Raw genomic sequence first — 18,998 nt, forward strand, 5'->3', positions numbered from 1 at the left:
CGTACCTTCCTATATACGGTATCTACCTGCCGTTCCAAGTAAATTTGTATGTGCCAAACTCTAAACCTTCAAATAAACATTATGTTTTGTATGCTCGAATAGATCATGTATCAACTAGGGTTGTCTGTATCTTCCATGCTAGGCGGGTTATTCTCAAGAGGAGTGGACTCCGCTCCTCACTCACGAGAAAATGGCTAGTCGCCGAGATGCCCAGTCCCATGCTCAAATCAAATCAAAATAATTGCAAACAAAACTCCCCCAGGATTGTTGTTAGTTGGAGGCACCCGTTGTTTTGGGCAAGCCATGGGTTCATGCTTGTTGGTGGTGGGGGAGTATAAACTTTACCATTCTTCTTGGGAACTGCCTATAATGTGTGTAGCATGGAAGATATCGAGATCTCTCGGTTGTTATGTTGACAATGAAAGTATACCGCTCAAAATATTATTCATCTCTATTTCAAAATCGAGCTCTAGCACCTCTACAAATCCCTGCTTCCCTCTTCGAAGGGCCTATCCATTTACTTTTATGTTGAGTCATCATCCTCTGATTAAAAAGCACCAGTTGGAGAGCACCGTTGTCATTTGCATGTATTTCTATTAGTTTACATTGAGTATGACTTGACTGGATCTCTTTTACCATGAATTACAATTTCCAGTCAGCCCTTGATCTTCACGGGTGCTCAGCATTTATGTTTTGCTGTCTCAGAAAGGGCTAGCGAGATACCATCTTGTTATATCATATTATGATTGTTTTGAGAAAGTGTTGTCATCTGAGATTTATTATTATTGCTCGCTAGTTGATTATGCCATTGATATGAGTAAACATGAGACCTAAATGTTATTGTGAATATGGTTAGTTTATAATCTTTGCTAAAAACTTGAATGCCGGCTCTACATATTTACAACAACCAGAGCAAACAGAGTTTGTAAAAGTTGTTCTTTATCACTTTTAGTTTGTCAACTGAATTGCTTGAGGACTAAGCTTGGGGGAGTTGATACGTCTCCAATATATCTACTTTTCCAAACACTTTTGCCCTTGTTTTGGACTCTAACTTGCATGATTTAAATGGAACTAACCCGGACTAACACTGTTTTCAGCAGAATTGCCATGGTGTTGTTTTTGTGCAGAAATAAAAGTTCTTGGAATGACCTGAAAATCAACGGAGATTATTTTTGGAATATATAAAAATACTAGCGAAAGAATCAAGGCCAAGGGGCCCACACCCTGTCCACGAGGGTGGGGGCGCGCCTACCCCCCTGGGCACGCCCCCTGCCTCGTGGGCCCCCTGGTGCTCCTCCGACCTCAACTCCAACTCTATATATTCATGTTCGGGGAGGAAAAAATAAAGAGAAGGATTCATCATGTTTTACGATACAGAGCCACCGCCAAGCCATAAACTCTCTCAGGAGGGCTGATCTGGAGTCCGTTCGGGGCTCCAGAGAGGGGAATCCGTCGCCATCATCATCGTCAACCTTCCTCCATCACCAATTTCATGATGCTTATCGTCGTGCGTGAGTAATTCCATCATAGGCTTGTTGGACGGTGATGGGTTGGATGAGATTTATCATGTAATCGAGTTAGTTTTGTTAGGGTTTGATCCCTAGTATCCACTATGTTCTGAGATTGATGTTGCTATGACTTTGCTATGCTTAATGCTTGTCACTAGGTCCCGAGTGCCATGATTTCAGATCTGAACCTATTATGTTTTCATGAATATATGTGAGTTCTTGATCCTATCTTGCAAGTCTATAGTCACCTATTATGTGTTATGATCCGTTAACCTTGAAGTGACAATAATCGGGATACTTACCGGTGATGACCGTAGTTTGAGGTGTTCATGTATTCACTATGTGTTAATGCTTTGGTTCGGTACTCTATTAAAAGGAGGCCTTAATATCCCTTAGTTTCCAATAGGACCCCGCTGCCACGGGAGGGTAGGACAAAAGATGTCATGCAAGCTCTTTTCCATAAGCATGTATGACTATATTTGGAATACATGCCTACATTACATTGATGAACTAGAGCTAGTTCTGTGTCACCCTATGTTATAACTATTGCATGAGGAATCGCATCCAACATAATTATCCATCACGGATCCATTGCCTACGAGCTTTTCATATATTGTTCTTCGCTCATTTACTTTTCCGTTGCTATTGTTACAATCACTATAAAACCAAAAATATTACTTTTGCTACCGTTACCACTACTATCATATTACTTTGCTACTAAATACTTTGTTGCAGATATTAAGTTTCCAGGTGTGGTTTAATTGACAACTCAGCTGCTAATACTTGATAATATTCTTTGGCTCCCCTTGTGTCGAATCAATAAATTTGGGTTGAATACTCTACCCTCGAAAACTGTTGCGATCCCCTATACTTGTGGGTTATCACATCCCCAAAATTAGGCTCTTCTTACTCCTTATTCCTTCATCTGTCGTAATATCACCCAAAACTTGAAAACTTCAATCACACAAAACTCAACAAAACCATCGTGAGATCCGTTAGTACAAGAAAGCAAATCACTACTATAATTATGGTTGTAAATCCATTCATATTTTTTTTGCATTATACGTACTGTATTCCAACTTTTATATGGCAAAACTCTTCAAAGAAAAACATTGAATCATCAAAACAAGCACACAACGCAAAGAAAACAGAATCTGTCAAAAACAGAATAGTCTGTGGAAATCTGGATATTTAGAATACTTCTGTAACTCCAAAAATTCTGAAAAATAGGAAAACGTGAGAAATTTGTATATTAATCTTCTTGAAAAATGATCAGTATTTTATCGCACTTCTGTAAAAAGTGAAAATTATTTTGCTGGGCAAAAAAGTTTCTGTTTTTCAGCAAGATCAAATCAACTATCACCCAACATGATCCGAAAGGCTTTGCTTGGCACAAACACTAATTGAAACACAAAAACACAATCATAACAGTAGCATAGTTGTGCAAACACTCAAGATCAGAAAGAAAAAGACAAAAATAAATTTTATTCATTGGGTTCCCTCCCAACAAGCGCTATCGTTTTACGCCCCTATCTAGGCATAAGATTTCAATGATGCTCACACGGAAGATAATATTTGAAACCCAAAGAGAGCATCATAAAACATGTGACAAACACATTTAAGTCTAACATACTTTCTATGCATAGTAATTTTATAGAAGAACAAATTGTCAAGACAAGGAATATCTAGCATATGCAAAGGAGAGGAATAAAACATTGGCAATCTCAACATACCGAGAGGAAATTTAATAACATGAAATTTTTTACAACCATATTTTCCTCTCTCATAAAATTATATGTAGGATCATAATCAAATTCAATAATATAGCTATCACATAAAATTTTCTCTTAATGATCCACATGCATAAAAGTTTTATGATCTTCCAAGATGGTGGGATTAACATCAACTAAAGTCATGACCTCTCCAAGCCCACTTTGAATATTATCGCAAACATATTCATCACGAGGCTTAAATATATTTTCAAGATCATACGAATCATTATCACCACAATCATGATCATTGCGACAAGTAGTGGATATAGCAAAATTAGCATCCCCAAGCTTGGGGTTTTGCATATTATTAGCACAATTGACATTAATAGAATTCATAGTAAAATCATCGCAATCATGCTTTTCATTCAAGGATCTATCATGAATCACTTCAAAAATTTCTTCATCACAATTTTCAAATTCACGAATCTCAAGCAAAACTTCATAAAGATAAAATAGTGCACTCAAATTACTAGCAATTGGTTCATCATAATTCGATCTTTTGAAAAGATTAACAAGTGGATGAGGATCCATATCAATAGATTTGTAGCAAGTGAAGATGCAAGCAAATAGAAGACAATGGCAACACAAGCAAAGATAGCAAATACAAGATCAAAATGAGAAAAAGGCGAACAAAAAAGAGGGCGAATAAATCAGCAAATTTTTGTGAAGTGGGGGAGAGGAAAACAAGAGGCAAATGGCAAATAATGTAAATTGTAGGGAGATGATATTTGTGATTAGGAACCTGGTAGATGTTGATGATGTCTCCCCGGCAACGGCGCCAGAAATTGGCACATTACAGGGAGACTATCTTGACTTGATCCTCCCCGGCAACGGCGCTAGAAATTCCTTTTGATGCGGCTTCAACTACGTCGGTATTTCCCCAGAGAGGAAGGGATGATGCAGCATAGCTACAGTAGGTATTTCCCTCAGTGATGAGACCAAGGTTATCAAACTAGTAGGAGAACCACACAACACCACGTAAATAGCTCCTCACACAGAGAACAAATACTTGCAACCCGACGTAAGAGAGGGGTTGTCAACCATACAAACTAGTCGTCGACCCGTGCATTCGCACGGGCTAGTGTATATTTTAGTTTGATTTTCTATTTTGTTTCAATTCAAATGTTTATTTATTTTATACGCGCTCCCATTCCATATTTTCATTGATCAATTTTGCATGTTCACATGTAAAAAAAATAAAATTCTTTATTGATGTGCCATATTGCGAAAAATATATATTCACAAGTTTGGCAATATAAGTATAAAAATTGGAAAATAAATATCTACTCTAGATTCATAGTATTACACCGGAGTAGCGTTTTTGCAAACCGTTAAGTCCAAGCTATTAAAGGCCAATGATATATAGGTATATGCATTAGCATTTCAGTCAGCAATAATATCATATAAAATATCCTTGCGAAAATTATGGTTGGATTACGCTATCCTACTAATTTACTTTAGATTTCTTGGGGCGCAATTCATACTACTCAGAGTTTAGAATGAGATATCTTCATTTTCTTTAATAACTATCTTCGATGGAGAAGTTAGATCAATTGATTAAATGAAAACAATCATTGTACAAATCTTAGTTTGTGATATCGCTACACCTAATTCCAGTATCTAGACGTCAACACATGCTGCTGCACGGGCTAGCATGAAAAAACACATAATAGTGACATTTTTAGTATGTTCATTTTACAAATTCTTTCCATAATAATATAGAAAAATATCCAAATTATTATTATCCAGACATATTAAGTTCTCAACTCCTTCGAACTTTTCATAGGACAAAATACTATATTCTTTGAATAAGTTCCTTATTGCATGCATTATATGTTGTAATTTGGTGGTACAGTAATAAGATATAAAATAAAATGAGTTGAGGGACACCAGGTGTTCGAATAACCTCAGTGACCTTTGAAGTATATATAGTACTATGTACAAATGGAAAGAAATAAGAGTTATACTATAGTATCCAAAATGAAGACCAATTTGCCAACTTATCAGTTAGACGTTCATTCGAATTGACGAAAAAAGTGGTCCCCACAATCTAATACTAAAATTGAATTATTAGACTTTAAACAAATGACATGAAAATAAAATACTCATTAAAAATATGTAGAAATTTTTCACGATTATTCACATTGAATTAGAAACTCATAATTAGGAATTTTACATATTCATATGATTTCAAACCAGCATTACCTCGGGACTTCTTTTATTTCTTAGCAATCAGTTATATGGTACATCATTTTTTTGTTTGTCGTTGAGCATGAGTAATTGGCTATCTTGATATAAGTTATATAGTATTCTTTTTGCTTTCTAAGATTCTGTGGTATTGTTTTTTGGTTGATACACCATTGGAGATCTAACATGTATAGTTCTACTTCTAAAAAAATACATGTATAGTTATCTTTTGTCATAGCTAGTTATAATTGTGAACATTCAAATAAAGCGTAGTCCAATTTTATTTTTTCTGCACTTCTGCTTATCAGCTGTAATAGTCTTATTTTGAACCGAGAACAATTCCATTCCACAAATGGCAAGAGCACATAAGTGCCGAAAAATGCAAAGATGTGGTATGATGTTGCATTAGATGGCATGTAACACATGTTTGATCACATCAATGATGTATATCTCAGAGAAGCTAATTAATCTCTTCTCATAACAATGACAAAAACATATAGTAGTAGGAACATATTACTCACTCGTACAAGAATATAAGAAGTTTTAGGTCACTACTTTAGTGATCTATAAAACGTCTTATATTTATTTACAGAGGGAGTGCACTATATATGCAACGATCATAGTGTCATACGTTTAGATGGAAATGTTGTAGTAACATCCATTCAAATAACATGTGACTTGGATCGCCACTAACCAGTTACATGAAAAATGATGCACGACCTTGTAAATTACCACCAAATCCTCCCAGCGAGTGGAGTTTCTTCCTTCCAACCAAAAATTTGGCCCCATTAAAAAATTGGTTTACAATCTAAAAGTAAAACAAAAGAACTGATTCATAAAGATTAGCTTAATTTTTAAAAATGTAGATTTTGGTCCTTTTATTGAAGTCTGGCTACCAAAGTAGCAGCGCACAAACTATCTGTCATAGCTATATCAGCGGTACTTGCTTAAAAAAAGTACATGTATAATGTATATCCTTTCCATAGCTTTTCTCAAAATGGATGCAATAGTGGTAAGCAAGAGGCGCATGTCATGAAGATTTAATTTTACATCAGTGACAATAGCAAGCTATAATCGATAGGAGAAAGCATGCATGATCCTTTTTGGTACAAACATCATGTTGGCGTAAATTACATTGGCATGGACGACTTCGAGTCTAATGATTCTAAAGAGTTCTTCTACTACATTAGATAGGTATGAAATACATATAAAATGAATGCATGTAGTCTGAAGAGAATATGATTAATTAGTGTTTTGTATTATATCAGACTTGCAATGAGAAAAGTATAAATTAGGCATAAAATGTGTTAGTTTCCACCAGAAACACATGTATAGATAAATATTCTACCATATGATGAAGTTTATACATAACTCCTGCATACCTCGGAGCAGGTAACAAAATTGGTTGCTGCCATGGGCTTTACTCATTTTGTTTGTTATCCACAAACGAAAATAATAGTCTGAAGTACAGCTTTGTCATAGTACACACCTTTATCCACTGGATGCACCATTGTGATTAGAAAATACATGTCATTTACTTTACTTCAAAATTTATGTTGTCAACAAAAGGCAAGCATGCATAAGCACTTCATGATTTTTGTACAAATTGCATACTGGAAGCAAAACAATTTTCGATGAACTAAAGAAAAAGCTCTGTGATCTCTCTATAAATCATGCAATGGGAGCTCGACAAATACCTTACTGGATTATTAAGATGCTATCATGTTTCTCTACAATCTAGCTACATTGGAACACCAGAAGTAATTTCACTCGTGAGAAGTTTATTCTACAAAGGCATGAGATGTATTCTATATAAGGAGTTAAGGACACATAGTAAATTGCCAATTAATTAGTACTGATCCCTTTGTAGTATACATTTGAGGAAAAACTTGCCCAGACATAAAATACATTTGATTCTTGGAAGTGGCGCTACCTTACTACAATATGTTACAAAATAGGCATACTTCTATTTTCTGTAATTTACTGAACACCACATTAGAATGCTCTGTACACAATGATTATGATCAACTTCAGTTATAAAAATCATTGTGAGGTGCACTATCAATCTGAAACTAACTTTGTATGATATTCAGAGCATATACATCACAGTGAACATATACATCACAACCAACTCTTGCAGATCATATCTAAATGGCAAAAATGATAGATTAACTACCCGTGCTTTGATACAGAACATATACATCACAGCCAACTCTTGCAGATCATATCTAATGAACTGCCGAATTAATATAAATGTGTGTTGTTTGTCAAACCTGTTGACTGTTACAGTCACCAGGATTTCAATTTAATTTCTCGGGTTTCATTTGGACCTGATGTTAGTAGTGTGACCAATAGTGTGACCAGCAGTGTGATTTTGTGGTTTATATAACCTCTGGAATGATAGAATGATAAGAGAATTTTGCAGGTGAAGTACGTTCGTACTATGTTTAATATTGGATTTATCTTTTCCAGTAAAATAGCTTTGTTCCACTGATTTATTAATCCTGCAAATCATACCATAATCATCACTCATCATTATTGGTTTCGCTCTTGTTTGTAAACTTTGCAGACTATCCGTCTATGGCAAGTTAATGACCATACAAGCTATGGTTGGAGGAACACAGTAAAAGATCACGGCGAAGTATAAATCCCAAAACACGTGCTCTTCCAAATAAATTTTGAAACATAATAGCTTGCTACTTTACTCATGGTTTGGCATGTGGATTGTACAATGGTGTACCTCAGGTGGAGCACTGGCGGTCGGTGTTCCGTCGAAGTTGTACATATTGTTCTAGAGAAATGGTAGAACAACAAGACTGAATACTTCCATATAGGGGCTTGAGGCCATCGCTTATGTGGCAAAGAGAGCGTTCCATGTGGAGTCCATGTCCGACACCCATTACTGACATGCTTAAGCAGGACACAACATCCGAGTCAGCGATGCCCTCCATTTTTGCAGCCCGCATAGGCACCTTGACTTGCTATATAGCCACAAGGCATGCATGCTATACATGTACAATTTGATTAATAAACAACTACAAAGATAAAACAGGTCATCTATGGGGGAGCGAGTACCTGTGGTGAGTGCCAACCACATCAGTAGACATGGACGATGTCATCTAGACAAAACGATCATATTGTTGTTATTGTCTCAACGAAGTATTGCTTGTCTCTGGTGGCTTGATATGCTAGATATATAAGTATCTGCACAATGGTGCCATGCGTCTCAGTATCCACATGGAAAACCTCTGTAGATGACTATCAGATTTGATGACAGTAGTTATGAAGAGAGAATAAATATGATTGAAGTTGTTGATACAGGCCGTGAGGTGCGACTCACATGGCACGAAGACACAGGCGCGTAGACGTAGCGAAGCTGACCTCCCAATCAGGTTCCGGCTAGATGTGCCAGTACATATATACGTAAGCACATCCATACAAATTAAAAGAGAAGTATTTCTTCCACCATCTAGCACACACATGTGAGATTCAATTGATGGCAATAGATTCTTGATCATACAGGCCTTGAGATTCACGGAGCTCTATTTGAACATATATATATACACGTACATGTACAAACCTCCTAATCCAACATGTACAACCGGCAGGGATGGGGGCATCACCACGGTGAAGAACGTCGGAGCGCAGCGGAGGTCGGGGAAGGAAGTGGGTTGAAGGAGCTTCTCCGGAGGTCAGGGTGGTGAGGACGCAGGACCATCAGCAGAGATCGAGATGGGGGGAGAGCCACCGTAGGTCGGGGTAGAGGAGGCGCAGGACCACTGCAGAGGTAGTGCTGGGAGGTGGCGGCGGAGATCGAGGTGGGCGTGGCAGAGCTTCTGGAGGAGCGAGCAAAAATAAAACTTTGGGGAGGAGACAAAGATGAAGATGGCTGGATGGCTTTTGGGCCATAGAATGGGCGAGCCCCACGCAGGAGGCGCACGATCATGATTGAAATTTCCCCGGCTAAAAATGACGGCCCATATGATCTCCTACCACCGTGAACGGATTGTATAGTTAATCTACACCATAATAATTCGGTCCCACCAGATTATCGGCTGGTAGTTTCTAATTAACATGGTAATTTCTAGGGAGTCTGTAATTAGTATAGGTATAGATAGATAGATAGATAGATAGATAGATAGATAGATAGATAGATAGATAGATAGATAGATAGATAGATCTCGCGTGAACGCGAGATAAAATAAATAAACAAAAATTGCAGCAAGGTATTTTTGTATTTTTTTTGATTAATAGATCTGAAAATAAAAGAAAATAAAAATAGATCGCGAAGGCAAATATAATAAAGAAAAGACCCCGGGGCGTAGATTTCACTAGTGGCTTCTCTCGAGAAAATAGCAACGGTGGGTAAACAAATTACTGTTGGTCAATTGATAGAATTTCAAATAATCATGATGATATCCAGGCAATGATTGTTATATAGGCATCACGTCCAAGATTAGTAGACCAGCTCCTGCCTGCATCTACTACTATTACTCCACAGATCGACCGTTATCCAGCATGCATCTAGTGTATTAAGTTCATGGAGAAACGGAGTAATGCAATAAGAAAGATGACATGATGTAGACAAGATCTATTTATGTAGAAATAGACCCCATCTTGTTATCCTTAAAGGTAACGATACATACATGTTGCTTTGTAGGATCGAAAGTATGTCTAGAGGGGGGTGATTAGACTACTTGACCAAATAAAAACTTAACCTTTTCCCAATTTTAGTTCTTGGCAGATTTTAGCTATTGTAGGACAAGTCAAGCAATCATCACACAATTCAAGCAAGCATGCAAAGAGTATATTGGCAGAGGAAAGTAAAGCAAGCAACTTGCAAGAATGTAAAGGGAAGGGTTTGGAGAATTCAAACGCAATTGGAGACACGGATGTTTTTCCCGTGGTTCGGATAGGTGGTGCTATCCTACATCCACGTTGATGGAGACTTCAACCCACGAAGGGTAACGGTTGCGCGAGTCCACGGAGGGCTCCACCCACAAAGGGTAATGGTTGCGCGAGTCTACGGAGGGCTCCACCCACGAAGGGTCCACGAAGAAGCAACCACCCACAAAGGGTCCACGAAGTAGCAACCTTGTCTATCCCACCATGGCCATCGCCCACGAAGGACTTGCCTCACTAGCGGTAGATCTTCACGAAGTAGGCAATCTCCTTGCCCTTACAAACTCCTTGGTTCAACTCCACAATCTTGTCGGAGGCTCCTAAGTGACACCTAGCCAATCTAGGAGACACCACTCTCCAAGAAGTAACAAATGGTGTGTAGGTAATGAACTCCTTGCTCTTGTGCTTCAAATGATAGTCTCCCCAACACTCAACTCTCTCTCATAGGATTTGGATCTGGTGGAAAGAAGATTTGAGTGGAAAGCAACTTGGGGAAGGCTAGAGATCAAGATTCATATGGTAGGAATGGAATATCTTGGTCTCAACACATGAGTAGGTGGTTCTCTCTCAGAACATATGAGTTGGAATTGTGTATGTGTTCTGATGGCTCTCTCCACGAATGAAGAGGAGGTGGAGAGGTATATATAGCCTCCACACAAAATCCAACCGTTACACACAGTTTTCCAATCTCGGTGGGACCGAATCAACAAAACTCGGTCGGACCGAAAAGGTAAACCTAGTGACTGTTAGAGATTTTCGGTGGGACTGACATGCAACTCGGTAGGACCGATATGGTTAGGGTTTGGGCATAACGTAATCTCGGTGAGACCGATTACACAAACTCGGTGAGACCGATTTTGGTAATTAGCTAACCAGAGAGTTGGTCAGGCAAACTCGGTGGGACCGATTTGCTCTTTCGGTGAGACCGAAAAGTTACAAAAAGGAAACACTGAATTTACATTGCAATCTCGGTGGGACCGATTCGCTCTTTCGGTGAGACCGAAAAGTTATGAAAGGGAAACAGAGAGTTTGCAATCCCATCTCGGTGAGACCGAGATCCCTATCGGTAGAACCGAATTGCTAGGGTTTGGCAGTGGCTTATGACAAGTGAAACTCGGTGGCGCCGGATAGAAAGAATCGGTAGGACCGAGTTTGGCTTAGGGTTTAGGTCATATGTGGATATGGGAAAGTAGTTGAGGGTTTTGGAGCATATCACTAAGCACATGAAGCAAGAGGCTCATTAAGCAACACCTCATCCCTCCTTGATAGTATTGGCTTTTCCTAAGACTCAATGTGATCTTGGATCACTAAAATATAAAATGAAGATTCTTGAGCTTTTGAGCTTGAGCCAATCCTTTGTCCTTAGCATTTTGAGGGTTCCACTTTCACATCCATGCCATGCCAATCATTGAGCTTTCCTGAAATAGTCATCTTGGAATAGCATTAGCTCAATGAGCTATATGTTGTTATGAATTACCAAAACCACCTAGGGATAGTTGCACTTTCAATCTCCCCCTTTTTGGTAATTGATGACAACATATAGATCAAAGCTTCGACAAATGATAATAAGCATGAAATATATCGTCGCTTTGAGAAGTATGTGACAAGTGAGAGCTCCCCCTAAATTTGTGCATATTTAAAATTTGCTTTGGACTGCAAATGCACAAAGAGTTAAGTCATGGGTTACTCTTCCATGTCACATACATCTTGGTGGAGCGCTTAAAATGATAAGAATGAAATACATGCACTCATCACCAAGAATAGTGAATGATCACATAAGATAGATAAGATATATCAAGCATGCATAAGTGTAGCTTATCATCAAACACATGATCATCAATGTCTCACGAGCAATGACATAGTATCTCAAGCACTCAAAAGCAAACAAAGTTCAAAAAAACACCAAATAAAGCAAGAGAGAGAAAAGCAACACACTCTCTCTCTCGAAGCCTGTGGTCTATACATTTTCTCCCCCTTTGGCAACAAGTTACCAAAAAGTTCCTAGAAAATGCATAGTGCTAAGTCGACACTCAGGCTTGATCTTCAGGTGGTGGTGGAGTCCGGAGCACTCCAAGGACGAAGCCTTCTGTAGACGTGGTTGGAGTTGAGGCTGAAGTGGACGCTGGAGCTGGTGGAACTGGGGCTGTAGCTGGTGCAGACGTGGTGGCTCTGGGGTCAGCAACTGGCACTGCAGACAACCTCGGACCTCGTGGCACTCTGGCAAAGGCATCAGTTGTAGTCTTGCCTCTCCTCTCCTGCATGCCATCCTGGAGCTGCTCCACTGCAGTTTGAATCTCTGTCACTTTGACATCCAAGTCGTAGAAATTTTGTTCCATGATCCTCTCTAAGCTTGCCTGGTTCTGAGTTAGGGTAGCTAGTCCTTGCTCAATCCGCAGGATGGATGCAATCAAGTAACCAAGCTGCTCTTGTTTGGTTTTCAGGAAATATTCAGATACCTCCTCTTGAGTAGGCATCTTGGCAGCTTTCTCCTTCCTTGCCTTCTCCTTCTTTGCTTGTGCTTGTGCAGATGATGGTTCATTCTCAGTCATGACCACTTGATTATCTTCAAAATCTGGACGGATGGGCAGGTGTTCCTTGTCCAGTAAGTATATGCCTGTGCCCATCTTTGAGTTGATGAGCTCCTGAATCTGTGGGGCATATCCACAACTCCTCTTCTGGTCTGTTGCAGTCCTCTTGATGGTCTCTACCATGAGGCTCATCACCTTGAACTTCTGTGGCACATCAAATATATGAAGCAAATTTATTGCATGGCCTCTGATCATCTTGTGATCTCCAGACTTGGGCAACAAGGTGTGCCTCAATATCCAATTAATAGTTGGCAGCCCTGACAGAAGATAGTGCACTGAGCCAAATTTGAAAGTTTCAAGAGCCTCGTTTGGAATTTCCTTGTACATATTGGACATAGAGTTGTGGTCTATCTTCTTCTTGGCATAAATGTCCAAGTCATCTGCTTGCTCCTCTGGGGCATTAATGAGCTGTGCCCACTCAGCAACTGTTGACTGATATCTGGTTCCTTCTGACATCCATACAATCCTCCCATCTGGATAAAAATGTGTTGTGGAGTAGAACTGCATGATAAGCTCCTTGTTCCACTTTGTGAGCTTCTGCCCAACAAAGTCTGCTACTCCACAAGCATTGAAGTTGTCATACACTCCAGGGTAGTGTTCTTCATTGTCCTTGATGTATTGCCAGTCAACCCATCTCATATCACAGACTATTGGCTTCTTATCAAGCAGCACTGTCTCATAGAAGTCCTGTTGTTCCTTGGTGTGAAATCTGTAATCCATAGCAGTTCTTCTCCTTGAAGCATACGGGTCTGCTTCTATCCACTTCCTCAGCCCTGAGTCTCTCCTGAGCTTCACATCCTCAGCCACAGGATGAGCATCGTTGTGGTCTGGGATCTTGGGCTTGAGTTTTCTGAGAACTTGCTCTTCATCATCTTCTTCAGCAGCCTCAGGCACTGGGGCCTTGTTCTTCTCAGCAGCTGGGATGCTTCTTGTATTCCTCTTTGGTGCTGTCTTGACCTTTGATGCAGCCTTGGGTGCTTCCTTGGGCTTAGATGCAGTAGCCCCTGATTTGATAGCATCACCCATTAGCTTGGGTGCCTTAGGTGCTGGTGCAGCAACCTCTTCTTCTTTCTCTTCTTCCATGATGGAAGCCTTTCCCAGCACTCTGGCTACGGTCTTCTTCACCCTTTCCTTCCTTTTCTTGCCTTCAGCAGCAACTGGCTCTATGGGAGTGGGCTTCTCAGAAATTTTGATTGAAGCTCTGGCCTTTGGCATAGGCTGCCTACCTGCTGGCCTTTTGATCTTTAACCCTGGCTTTGTGCCCTGAGCTGGCTCAATTCTCTTGGAAGTTGCTTCCTCTTCCTCTGCCACATAATCTTCATCCTCAGAATCTGAAGTTCTCTTCTTCCTCTGTCTGGTGGCAGCTTTTGGCAAATTTCTTGGGGTACTTCTGCTGCCATCATCTGAAGAGCTGGAGGGACTAGTGCCCTCACTCATCTGCACTTGTTGCTCTGACAAGTTCTGGCTGTCACTCTGATCAGACATGTTGCAAACTCTAACTTCTGACCCTGTGAATAGGTTATAGATGAGATAGAGTGGATGAGCATCACAAAATGCAGAGATTTTTGCAAAAGAATGACTCAAAAACTTAGTTTTAGTTTCCCACTGAAATCATCTCAGATCTACCGATTTTTAAACTCGGTGATACCGAAGCAGTTTTGGAACCTAAACTAGTGAACTCGGTCAGACCGAGTCACAGTTCGGTGGCACCGAGACTGCTAGGGTTTCACAGAGTTCCAAAATCAGTCTCACCGATAAGTAATTCTCGGTCAGACCGAGTCTCACTTGTGCAATGGCATAAGCCAAACCGGTGGGACCGAGTTTTTCAACTCGGTGGGTCCGAGATGGTTTCGGCGGAAACCTAACCCTAAAATTTTCGAATTAAACCTAATCTATGAGTTCATTGACTGGATAGAAGTTTAACAAACGTGGCAAGAATCATGATGATCACAATGTGCTAAGAATCGGATTGGGGAATAGCACAAAGATCGAGTCCATACCCTAGTTCGGTGGAGACTCGCTATGGCGGAAACGGCGGGGTTGAATTTCCATTGACGGCGATGGAGACCAACGACTGGAGGCGGCTGGTGGCGAGGAGATGATCCGGAGACCAAGTTGGTAGAGCAGGCTATTGCGCGGGCAAAGGGGTTCGGAGAAATTTCCAAATTTTTGCCCGTGACTATATATAGCCCGACCCTGTCGGTGTGACCGAGTGGAACAACTCGGTGGCACCGAGATGCAAAACGGTATACACTTGTTGCAACTCGGTGTGACCGAATGGTTCAAATAGGTTGCACCGAGATCGAAAACCTAGATCAACTTAATGATCTTGGTAGGACCGAAAGTGGGGTATCGGTCAGACCGAGAATCATAAAGAGGTTTTGGAAGTTTAAGTCTATGACGAATCGGGGACTCCGAGCGCTCCTCACACAGAGTGGTTCGAATCTGACTTGATCAAATTTTGTGATGTAGCATGAATAGAGTTTGAGACGAGAAAAGCATAGATAGCTAGAGGAGGTTCTTAGGCATTCTTGTCCATCCACTTGGCAAAAGGAAATAAAACCAAACAATCAAAACAACAAGTGGATGTCCTCGAATGAGTAAAATATGCAACCAGCATGCTCACACAATAAGATGGCAAATGAAATATGTGACAAGGCATGCACAACCAATTCTAGCATCTATCAAGCAATTTGCGATGACAAGGTCATCTATATATGAGTATATTGACTTAGGAGTCAAGTGAGAACACTTGATCATAGGTCATACTCATCGTTTAAGCTCAAGTGGGGTTACCACTTTTACATAAAGCATTGTTGTGTTCACATCTTTAGAGTTGCTTTAGCTCAAGTCTTAGAGTAAAGCTCCCCCTAGATGTGATATCCCCCCTTAGAGGGATGAACTAACCTCGGGTTTTGTCGATGATGACTTCATGTAGATGTTGAAGATGTGGATGCTCAATGTTGATGTAGATCACTTGGAGCTATCCATTTGAGTGAATTGCACTTTCAATACCTACATGGGTTAGTCCCACAAGGAACAAACAAGGATATCCATAGACATAGAGTGATGCACACACAAGATGATGTCCATGAAAAGTTTTAGGTTACCTTGTCCCTTGTCTTACCAACAAGAGGGTTTGTGACTCCTTGAACTAGTGCAAGATGTGGAAGTTGATTGCACTTGTTCTTGCCAAAATGATAAGAGTGAAGTATGTTGGCAGAGTCACCCTCAAGAACTCTCTAGTTCTTCTTCTTTTGGATCCACACCATCTTGATGGGAATCCTTGGAGTTGTAGTCGTACTTGATGAAGTGGAACTTGAAGTAGTCTTGGGAATCCACTTGACTAAGGTCTTAGGAGCTTCTTCAAATGCATCAATTTCCTCTTGAAGCTTGTCCTTGCCTTTTTGCTTGTAGTCTTGTGGTGGGAGATCATCTTGAGCTTGTGTCCCCTTGAAAGAAGTATCATACTTCTCTTGTTGAGGAACAAACTTTGTCTTGGGGTATTGATCTTCTTCCCACTCAACTCCATTGGCATTGAATTTTCGTTCAAAACCAACACCTTGATTCTTCCGGTGCATTCCTTGCTTGCGCACAATTTCCTCGAATTGCTTACTCCCGGCAAGGCTTTTGTACACTCCTTTCTATATAATTCCCTTCAATAAGCTATTTTCTTGCTCAAGTGTAACTTGGCTAAGAGAATCATTAGTGGAATCAAGAGAACTACTAGAAGCAACAATATTGGATTTAGCATGATCATTGTTACTGCTAGAGGAAGAATCTTTCTTGTTCTTGTTACTAGACTTGACTTGAGGCATGTAAGTGGATAAGAGTAAATGCTTGGCAATGTAAGGAGAACTTTTCTTGCGGAGATCATCATTGATTGCTTTTAAGAACTCATGCTCTTGCTCAAGATTGAGCTTTTCAAAGCGTAATTTCTCATGAGCTCTTAAAAGTTCTCGATGATCTTCAAAGATAGTTTCATGAGCTAACTTAAGAGTGTTTAGTTATTTAGTTAGAGCCTCAATCTTCTCCTTATCATTGTCATTCGTTTTATCTTGATTAGCATGCTTAATTGACGTTTCATCATAGTATTCATCACTAGAGTTGTCAACAAGCAAATCATCACCTAACAAGTCATCTTCATCACTATTGAAATCAACATACTCGGGGTGTGTTACCTTAGGACCTTTGGTCATGAAGCATCTCCCAATTCCTTCATTTGGTGAGTCAATGATGTCGTAGGAGTTGGTTGACACAAGTGCTAGATCGGCAACACCTTCATCTTGAGTATCTTCGGAGTCGGAGTGATAACTTCTCTCGGAGTGGCTGTCGGAGTCGGAGCCAGATACCCATTCACCAACATGAGCTTGATGTCTTCATTTTGTGTAGCTCCTTGATGATTTTTCCTTCCTTTCCGAATCCTTGCTTCTCCGTGAGTATCTTCGTTCATAACGATCATCTCTACTCCTTCTCTCTCTTGGTGGTGATTCTTTGCTTCTTCTTTTTGGAGAATCTTCTCTTCTCTTGTAGGGAGCCGTACACTCATTGGAATAGTGTCCGGGTCTTCCACAACTGTAGCAGTTTCGCTCTCGACTAGAAGATCTTTTGTCATTGTAGGACCTTGACTTGAAGCTTCTATTTTTGCTTCTACTCTTGTAGAACTTGTTGAAGTTCTTCACCATTAAGCTCAATTCTTCATTGAAGTTTTGTTCCTCACTTGATGATGTAGGGGCTTCACATGAGGCTTTGTAGGCACCACTTGATTTGTTGTGAAGTTCCTCTTTATCCTTAAGTGACATCTCATGAGCAACAATTCTTCCAATCACCTCCGTTGGCTTGAGATCTTTGTAATTGGGCATCATTTGGATCAATGTGCACACGGTATCATATTTTCCATCCAAGGCTCTTAGAATCTTGTTGATGATGAATCTATTGGTCATCTCTTCACTTCCTAAGCCGGCAATCTCATTTGTGATGAGAGCAAGCCTAGAGTACATTTCAGCGACACCTTCACCATCCTTCATTTTGAACTTGTCAAGTTGACTTTGAAGCACATCCAACTTGGATTCCTTGACGGAGTCGGTACCTTCGTGCATATCAATCAAAGTGTCCCAAATTTCCTTTGCATTCTCAAGACGACTGATTTTGTTGAATTCTTCGGGGCACAATCCGTTGAAGAGAATATCACAAGCCTGAGCATTGTATTGCAACATCTTCAACTCATCCGCGGTAGCTTCACGGTTTGGTTCTTTCCCATCAAAGAAGTCACCTTGCAAACCAACACACACAATAGCCCAAACGGCGGGGTTATGTCCAAGAATATGCATTTTCATTTTATGCTTCCAACTAGCAAAATTAGTACCATCAATGTAAGGACCTCTACGGTGATAATTTCCCTCGCTAGACGCCATACTCTCCTAGGTTGTGAAACCAAGGCTATGACCACCAAAAGCTATGGAGATCAAAGCAAATGGAGACCAAAGCTCTGATACCACTTGTAGGATCGAAAGTATGTCTAGAGGGGGGGTTATTAGACTACTTGACCAAATAAAAACTTAACCTTTTCCCAATTTTAGTTCTTGGCAGATTTTAGCTATTGTAGGACAAGTCAAGCAATCATCACACAATTCAAGCAAGCATGCAAAGAGTATATTGGCAGCGGAAAGTAAAGCATGCAACTTGCAAGAATGTAAAGGGAAGGGCTTGGAGAATTTAAACGCAATTGGAGACACGGATGTTTTTCCCGTGGTTCGGATAGGTGGTGCTATCCTACATCCACGTTGATGGAGACTTCAACCCACGAAGGGTAACGGTTGCGCGAGTCCACGGAGGGCTCCACCCACAAAGGGTAACGGTTGCGCGAGCCCACGGAGGGCTCCACCCACGAAGGGTCCATGAAGAAGCAACCACCCACAAAGGGTCCACGAAGAAGCAACCTTGTCTATCCCACCATGACCATCGCCCATGAAGGACTTGCCTCACTAGCGGTAGATCTTCACGAAGTAGGCGATCTCCTTGCCCTTACAAACTCCTTGGTT

The 18,998-nt window shown here is 40.4% G+C and overlaps 1 long non-coding RNA gene across 2 annotated transcripts; it reads right to left on the minus strand.

Moving 5' to 3' along the window:
* Positions 1-2,672: 2,672 nt before the first annotated feature.
* LOC123188984 (uncharacterized) lies at positions 2,673-9,353 on the minus strand. 2 transcript variants are annotated; one of them, XR_006495477.1, is made up of 4 exons: positions 9,048-9,353; positions 8,808-8,936; positions 8,543-8,671; positions 2,673-8,472 (listed from the first exon to the last, which is right to left on the minus strand). It is a non-coding gene; the product is annotated as an uncharacterized lncRNA (long non-coding RNA). The 2 variants fall into 2 exon arrangements; XR_006495476.1 differs by having other exon boundaries at positions 8,808-9,353.
* Between the last annotated feature and the right edge of the window lie 9,645 nt (positions 9,354-18,998).

This window comes from Triticum aestivum, chromosome 2A (assembly GCF_018294505.1).
Source record: "Triticum aestivum cultivar Chinese Spring chromosome 2A, IWGSC CS RefSeq v2.1, whole genome shotgun sequence".
NCBI lineage: Eukaryota > Viridiplantae > Streptophyta > Magnoliopsida > Poales > Poaceae > Triticum > Triticum aestivum.